This window comes from Oratosquilla oratoria, chromosome 12 (assembly GCF_046742065.1).
Source record: "Oratosquilla oratoria isolate Oo_2021 chromosome 12, ASM4674206v1, whole genome shotgun sequence".
In the NCBI taxonomy this organism is placed as follows: domain Eukaryota; kingdom Metazoa; phylum Arthropoda; class Malacostraca; order Stomatopoda; family Squillidae; genus Oratosquilla; species Oratosquilla oratoria.
Genome location: NC_134788.1, coordinates 20,624,093 through 20,632,789, shown reverse-complemented (window position 1 = coordinate 20,632,789; position 8,697 = coordinate 20,624,093). Strand labels below are relative to the sequence as shown.

The window sequence follows — 8,697 nt, the reverse complement described above, 5'->3', positions numbered from 1 at the left end:
GGACATAGTGCTTATAGTTACTAGATTAGAAACAGAGAGGTAAAACAAGGGGGTGGAGTTATGTTCCTGACTAAGAAGGATATAAATGTGAGGAATGTCACATATGGAAAGAATAGAGATGATTATGATGGAAGTGGAAGACAGGGATGGGAAGAGCAGGAAGTTTGTAGTAAATTATGTGCCTCCTAAAACGGCTTCATGAGAAGAGAGAGAACACAAAAATTTGTTAAAAGACACAAGGATAACACTAAATAAGATAATGGAAGATGGAGGAAGAATAGTTATAATGGGTGACTTTAATTGAAAAGAAATCTGCTGGGAAGAGATGAAAGTGAAGGGTGAAGACAACCTATGGGGAAATGTACTACTTGATATGATTATAGAACATACAATGATACAATGGATACAAGAGAATACTAGGTATAGAAATGAAGAAGAACCATCAAAACTGGACATAATAATCAAATCAGAACCCGAAATAGTGGACAAGATTGAATATGAGACACCAATAAGTAAAAGTGTCCACATATTGGTTGAGCTGGAACCAAATGAGGAAAAATATATGGAAAAAAAAAATGAACAATATAGAAAGGGAAGATTGATATATGGATTTTTTTTTTTTTTTTTATAAAATAAGAGAATTCTTTCAAAAAGCAGACTGGGAAAGGATACACAAGGAGGAAACAACAGTAGAAGAGAAATGAAATATTTTGACCAAAAAATTCATAAAGGAGTGGAAAAGTATGTTCCAAGACAAAAACAAGAAAGAGGATACACAACAAAAGATGTAGGGAGTTAAAAGACAAAGAGAATAAAGCTTGGATAAAAAGACAAGAGACCTGAAAAATGGAAAATATATACTAGTTATAGAAATCAATATGTACAAGTGCGCAGAGAAGAAATTAGAAAATACGAAAAAAATGTCATAGAAAAATGTGATCAACCAAAACTATTTTACAGATTTGTAAACAACAAACTGAAAAACACACAAGGATTAGAGAAACTATGACAAGGAGGAGTTGAGTACACAGGAAATAGAAATGGCAGAAATTATGAACAAGCATTTTAAATCAGTGTTTACTAGGGAGAACATACAACCTAGAGATGTCGAGTGGAAGGGAAAAGTCCCCCTTATAAAAGAAGTAGAAGTAACACGGAATAAAATATTTAATCACTTGAGTAATCTTGATGTTAGAAAATTGCATGGTCCAGATGAAATGGCAAACTGGATTTTGAGAGAATGTAGGAATGAACTAACAGACAAAATACATAGTCTAATAAGGAGTTCATTGAAAGAAGGAAAAGTTCCAGAGGATTGGAAAAGAGCAAATATAGTACCAATATATGAAGGGGGAAACAAGGCAGACCCTACTAACTAAAGACCGGTCTCTCTTACAAGTACAGTAGCTAAAATTTGTGAAAGAATGATCAAAATTAGATGGGTAAGGCATTTGGAAAAAAACAATGTACTAAATCCAAGGCAGTTTGGATATAGACAAAGACGATCATGCGTCACAAAATTGATGTGTTTCTATTCAAGGCTAATACATGTAATACAAGAAAGAGATGGATGGGCTGATTGTGCATTTCTAGACCTGAAAAAAGCTTTTGATAAGGTGCCACATAAGAAATTGCTAAAGAAATTAAAAACTGCAGGAAGAATACAGGGCAAACTGCTGAAGTGGATGGAAGATTTCTTGCATGAAAGAAAAATGAGTGGTGATAAGAGACAAACATTCTAATTGGGATGAAGTGATTAATGGAGTTCTGAAAGGAATAATTCTGGCCCTAATAATGTTTGCTATATATATGGTATGGATAAAGGAATTGAAAGTTATATGAGCTTCTTAACGGATGATGCAAAATTGTTGAAAAAAGTGAACACTGTAGAAGATTGTGAGTCGCTGCAGAGTGATCTCAATAAAGTATGGGAATGAAGTAGGAAGTGGGAGATGGAATTCAATATGAAGAAATGTAGTATAATAGAATTTAGAAGAAGCAAAAAAAGAATAGTGGGATTATATACATTGGGAGAGAAAGAAATAAAAAAAAGTAGAAAATGAAAAGGACCTAGGAGTCATTATTATGAATAATATGTTCCCTGAGAAACATATAAACAAAATTTTTGGAGAAACTTATAACTTGATAAGATCAAAGTGGCATTTACATACCTGGATGAAGAAATGGTGAAGAAAATACTAGTCACTTTGATAAGACCAAGATTGGAGTATGCAGCAATGACGTGGTCACCAAGTACAAAAAATGTATAAAAACTTGAAAGAATATAAAGAGCAATTACAAAATTGGCAACAACACTCTCAGAACTATCATATGAGGAGAGACTAGCAAAACTGGAGCTATAGACATCAGAGCAAAGAAGAGAGAGAGAGGAGACTTGATAACTATTTATAGAATCATGAAAGGCATAAAAATTATTGATAGAGAGGATCTAATAAAATGGGGTATTTGAGATACAAAAGGACACAGAAAGAAAATCAAGACAGTTATAGAAGAGACCTGAAAAAGAACAGCTTTCTCCACAGGGTAATGGACGTTTGGAACAAGTTAGATGAAAATGTGGTGTGTGCAAAAACGATACACGAATTTAAAAACAGGCTAGATAAAATGAGATATGAAGATGGGACACCACGAGCATAGCTCCTGTTCCCATAAAATACAACTAGGTAAATACAAATACATACTCGTATACCAATACACTCTGTTAGTGCTTAGCAAAAGAAAAATATTTACATGCTTAAGATTTATTCTAAATATATCTTTGTGTACATACTATTGCTCACCTTATTGAAATACTATATTGCTATAATTAGCTTGATAGTGTTAAACAAACATGAAGAAACTCTGCCCATTCATACAACTGGAGATGTCACACATTAGATATTTATTTCTCATAAACTTCATAACACTTCATCCTCATAAGATGAGGATGACAGTATTTTGGAAGCGAGCATTAAAGGAGAGAGGCTGGAGGAAGTGGATGGCTTTATATACTTGGGGTTGCATGTGGCAGGAAAGGGAGGAGTAGAGGTGGAGGTAGATTATAGATTGAAAGAAGCAAGTAATTGCCTTGGGGGTTAAAAAGTGTAATGAGAAATAAACATTTGGGGATGGATGCTAAGAGGAGATTGTATGATGGAGTGATTGTGCAGACAGCACTGTATGGGATGGAACAGTGAACATAAAAGAGGAAGAGATGTGTTTGAGAAGAAATGTCTGAGAAGTATGGTAGGGGTTACAAAGTTGGACAAAGTGAGAAACAAGGAGGTATGGAGGAGAGGGGGTGGAAAAGGAGTTCAGAGATAGGGTTCATGGAAGAGTATTGGGATGGTTTGGACACACAGAAAGAATGAGTGAAGAAAGATTAGTAAAAAGTAAAAGAAATGTGGAAGGTACAGGTGGATGGAGTCATGAGAAGGCAACTGAGGATGCGATGGATGGATGTGGTAAAAGGGGTGTTGAGGAAGGAAGGGAAAAGGCAGATGACAGGGGTGAGTGGAGAATGGTTGTGTGTGGATCATGCTGTGATGCAGGGAAGAGGGTGGGTGAGGGATGAGGGGAGGTTAGGGAGTGGTTATATGTGAATGTTATTTTGATGCAGCCCAAAGGGATTTCACTCTGTCTTCTGCATGAGAAGATAGAGGGGGCATCAATGATTAAATGAAGAGGCCTTGTTGTGGCTGTGCTGTGTCTTGCTGCATTGCTTGTGGCCCAGGGCAATGGGCAAGATGCAGGGATGCCCCATCACACAGAAGTCATGAGGGAAGGAGGGAGGGATGTTAAATGGAAGTGGAGTGGGTAGGGATGAAATGGGAGAGGAATTATGTCATTTGACTTTGGCTACCTCCCTTGTAAGAGGGAAAAAGTCCTTGGTATATGTATGTATACTATCATCTTCAAATATGCTTTATGAAATAGATACCACAACTTATCATTTTCCAATCTTGAAAAGTACTCTACTGCTATAATACAATATGATAATACTGAACAATCCAAAGACCCAAGATTATGTTGTATGTATTGCAAAATATTTTTGTAAAATGTAAAATTCAAAATAGTATGTATCTTTGGTTAGCTGAGTGGTCTGGGATGGCCATTATTGCTCCCAAAAAAGTTTGGTTTGGTGAAGTTATATTAGTGTATTTTGATCATGGTTTCAGTTTCAGAATAGGTCAGTAATAACAAACCAATTCAACATTATTAAATTTGTATTTGCTATTGTGCAATATAAATTGTTGTAATTGAGGTATATTCTGCATACAAATGTGGTACTAATGATTGTCAACATATATATATATATATATATATATATATATATTGAGAGAGAGAGAGAGAGAGAGAGAGAGAGAGAGAGAGAGAGAGAGAGAGAGAGAGAGAGAGAGAGAGAGAGAGAAAGAGAGAGAGCGAGAAAGGAGAGGGGGGGACACTATCCTATTAAAGAGATAATATTATAGGATTAGTAAAGGAAAGATTGTACAAATATTTTGTTTCCATTTACAACATCCAGCAATTCTAATTTTTGGGACATGGTATTAAAGAGACAGCACTATAGAGATGGTAAAGGGAAGACAACATAAAGGACAGACAGAAGTTGAAAGCCACTTGCAACAGAGTAGTCTCCAGCTATGAAAGAATGTTGCCTGACTGGTCTTAGGTTGTCATTTAGTTGTAGCTCTCTGACCACACAAGACTTATTCAGTCAATACCGTGTACAATAATATCAAATGGAATTGAACGGTTCATTCTGAATTCATTTCCATGATGAAATACTAAAGTTTTCTCACAGAGTAAGGTTACTAGTCATTTTCTGATTCTCAAACTGTCACAAAGGCAGCATCAGTGAAAATCAACAACTGGTAGAGTATACTTTCAGCCATTGGTATTAAATATGCCAGCAGCAAGTGCATGGCATACCTTAATCAATATTTCTATGATTTATAAACTTTTGCTGTAATGTATGGTTGGAGTCATTCATATTTTATTTTGCTTGACATAATTGGATTTATGTCTAGTATCCTTGTTCTTTATGGGCCTTATTTATTTATTTCTATATCATTATGTTTTCATCTTACTTATGCATTTATCATATTACTCTTTTAACAAAAGCAAACTGCAAAGATGACATAGCTACCTCACTGTCTCTTGGTAGCTGGGTAAACTACCAACATGTGGTACTGAAAGCTGTGGTACTGAAAGGAGTAATGTCATCATGCAACCCATTTCCAAAGGTTTTAGTGTTTGAGGACAATGTCCCTAAAGCTAAGATCACTCAATACATTGACTGTAATTCTGTCATTCAATTGAAGCAGTGGTTGAAGTGTCGCGGCAGAAACAAGGCCAAAACAAGATAGAAAGTTATGTCTCCATCTTGGCCACTTCTGCTAGCCCAGTGGTTCTTAACCTGTGGGGAATGGCGGAGTTGCCAAGTGGGGAATGACCGGTCGGACAGAGGAACCACTGTCTTTTTTTTTCTTTTTTAATCAATGTGTTTTTGTTTCTTTATCTAATATATGCAAACAAAAATTAAGGGCCGCAAAATGGCACAAAAAAGCAAAGTGTATATTTACATACTAAACACTGCATGGGTTAAAATCGAATGTCAAAGACCGATGCTGTGGTGGGAAATGGAGAGTTGGCTCACTAAAAAGTGGGGAATTGAAGAAAAAAGGTTAAGAACCCCGGTGCTAGCCCCATTGATTGGATGAGATGCCACACCCAATATTCTATAGATAATAAAGCAGCATCCCTACTCATAGAACATCAAGAGCAAGGGACATAAGTGTAACACTTGATGACATGAGGAAACAAATACTCTGAACCTTGACTTTAAAAATGAGAGGTTAGGTGTGGCAGCCCCTGACAAAAATACAATAAATACCACACCCAATATTTTATAGTTAATAAAGCAGCATCCCTACTCATAGAACATCAAGAGCAAGGGACATAAGTGTGACACTTAATGATATGAGGAAACAAATACTCTGAACCTTGACTTTAAAAATGAGAGGTTAGGTGTGGCAGTCCCTGTCAAAAATACAATAACTTTATAAAAAATTGCTATTGATGTTATTAAATTGTGATAATAATCGGGTTCAAAATACTCAGAATAATAGGAGTATGGTATAGATAAGAACTGCATCTGTGAGACTGGCAAACAACTTTATATTTACAAATTTTTCTTTACTAATAATAGGCCAGTATGAAAAATTGTACACACCTGCAGACAGCAGAATTTTATGCTTTCTCTGCTCCCAGCACTGGCAGCATTTTTCAAACAGTTTTTAGGTTTGATGTATTGCAACCCCTGCCAAACAAAAAAACAAAAAAATAAATAAAATAAATTAATTAAATAAACCACTATTGATGTTACTATTAATTAGTATTTAGTTATGGGTTTCAAAAAACTCAAAATTATGGGAGCTACCTAATGATATAAATAAGAACTGCATCTGTGAAAGTGGCATTCTTTCCTTATGCCCATTCATTGTGAACTTTAGTGTAGACAGCTCAGCTTTCAACAACATCACCTGCTGCATACAGTTCTGCATGAGAGTGAGGAGCTGGCTTTAACTTCTCAGGCTCTGTATTTGCCTAGTTGTATTTTGGTAAAATACTAGGTAAATACAGAGCCTGAAAGGTCTGTAGTTGACAATGAATGGATAAATAGTATTTGAACTGGATAACACTGTTCTGTTTTAGTGCTTGGTGGACTAACTTGCTCTGGCTTGAAATGGCAGGCTTAGACGTAGTATGATCATCAGTTGAACCAGATTCACTTACATGTGTTTGCTGCATATGTCTTTCTTCATTTGTTCATTGGTAAAAACCCTCCCGTCCATATGCTCAAACCCATCACTGACATTTTCAATGTACAAATATGGTTTGGGAATACGAGTCATGTAACATCCTTAATTAATATGCAGTTTAGCCTCATAATGTGAGTCACTACGACATTATCCAAACCAGCAGTGTTTAGCAAACGACATTTTGAAGGGTTGAAATAAGTTGGATTCCATCAAAACAGTCGATAAATGTGGATATTTTTCACAGAAATATCAAGTGTAGTGAGGTGTATAGATTAATTTAGCCACAAGGGATTTTCCTGCACAATAACATGTCATGCTATTATGCTATAGCAAAGTTTGCTTCTACTTTGAGGAACTCCGCTTCTTTCGTTTTCAATTGAATAATTTGGGCTTGCTTTTTCCAAAAGCATATAAATTCAAGATAAACCAACTGAGGTAACTTATTATTGAATTGATCAAAAGACAGGTGTTTATTCTTGAGGTTTTTATTCACAACTTATTTATAATCTATAAGGAATTAAGCTAACCTAATCTAATTCATTTCAAAGCTTATATGTATATGTGTATATTTAACAGTATAGTTGCTTTTTGTATTTAAACCAGATGCCAATTCTTAGATTGCAAACTGGCGCTTATTCAAGTGAATAAATTTAAGTGCCTTATCTTAAAATAATCCTCAAAAGCATACGAAAATCCTCCAACCACTTAAAGAGATAAAAATAACCCTTGAGATTTAAGGGGGAATGGGGGGGGGGCACTGGTCTGGGAAAGAAAACTGAATCAGAGTGCTCACTGATACATCTTCATTTTCTCAATTACCAATAATGATGATCTCCTCTAGAACATATTTGTTACAAAATAATTTATTTTGTGCTGCTCGAGTTGGGAGTAGTCATGTTTCTTGTACTTGGGAAAGGTATACTTGTTTTTCCGCTGCAAATCCCGTGCGTGGGGCTGCTTCTGGGCCGGTCCTTAACCCTCCTTTGGTACACACGGCACGATCCTTAAACTAGTTTCCCTGCCGTTTGATTTCTAGCAAAACTCCCCTTGTGGGTTTCCCTCGTTCCCCCACGCACACACACATCCACACACCCGTGGGCCTAGCTATCAACTACCGACACGCGTCACATACACTACATTCACACCACACACCTCTTTGATCTCGAGGTCAACCTACTCTTCGTCTCCTTCATCTCCTACTTCGTAGTCCTGTAGCCACTGTGGGGGACGCCTGTCGCGGTGGGGTTTCCGTGACACCGCCCCCTCTTTCGCCGTCACTCCGTGACTCTCCTCCTCGTCTTCTCCTTCACTCACCACGCGCCGAACATCCAAGATATGCCGTGGCACTCCCTCGACAGAGACGTTGTTCCGCGAATTCACCTCCGTCACTATCCCTCTCGTCCACTGTGACGTGCACTTCCTATCCTTTGGCCTCACCCATACCTCCTCCCCCACCTGCACTGAGGCTGGGACTTCTTCAGCATTGGCCGGTAGCCCCTGCCCCTTCTTGGGATGCCGCCAACTATATTCAAATACGGCTCTTTGCGGGACCGAACCGTCATTTTGGCCTGACCTGGGGGACATGTTATATAAAAAACTGCCTCCGTTGGTAGTACTCGCGCCTTCTCGGCCATGGACTTAACTGTACGATGGTGTCCTTCTACTATCCCAATTTCGCTTGGTCGGTAAGCTGCCCGGAAGAAGTTTCTTGTGTTCCACTTGTCCAACATCCCTTTCATCGCCTTCGACCGAAACGCTGTGCCGTTGTCCATCAGGACTTCATCCACTGGGCCCCGTTTCAACAATATCTCATTCATCACCCGTGCAGTTTCTTCTCCAGTCTCCGCCTTCAGTTCTCGCCAGATGCTGAACC

General features: G+C 37.6%; 1 protein-coding gene across 2 annotated transcripts in view; it reads right to left on the bottom strand.

Annotated features, from left to right (window-relative positions):
- The window catches only part of LOC143031057 (uncharacterized), a 15,053-nt gene extending 7,872 nt beyond the window's left edge, over positions 1-7,181 (bottom strand). The window contains exons 1-2 of one of the 2 annotated variants that reach the window (XM_076194432.1): positions 6,799-7,181; positions 6,236-6,322 (exon numbers count right to left, since the gene is read on the bottom strand). The gene's annotated coding sequence lies outside the window, so the exon portion shown is untranslated. Of the gene's footprint in view, positions 1-6,235; positions 6,323-6,442; positions 6,766-6,798 lie in introns of those variants that run through there. The other variant, XM_076194434.1, reaches the window with a different exon arrangement.
- Positions 7,182-8,697: the final 1,516 nt, after the last annotated feature.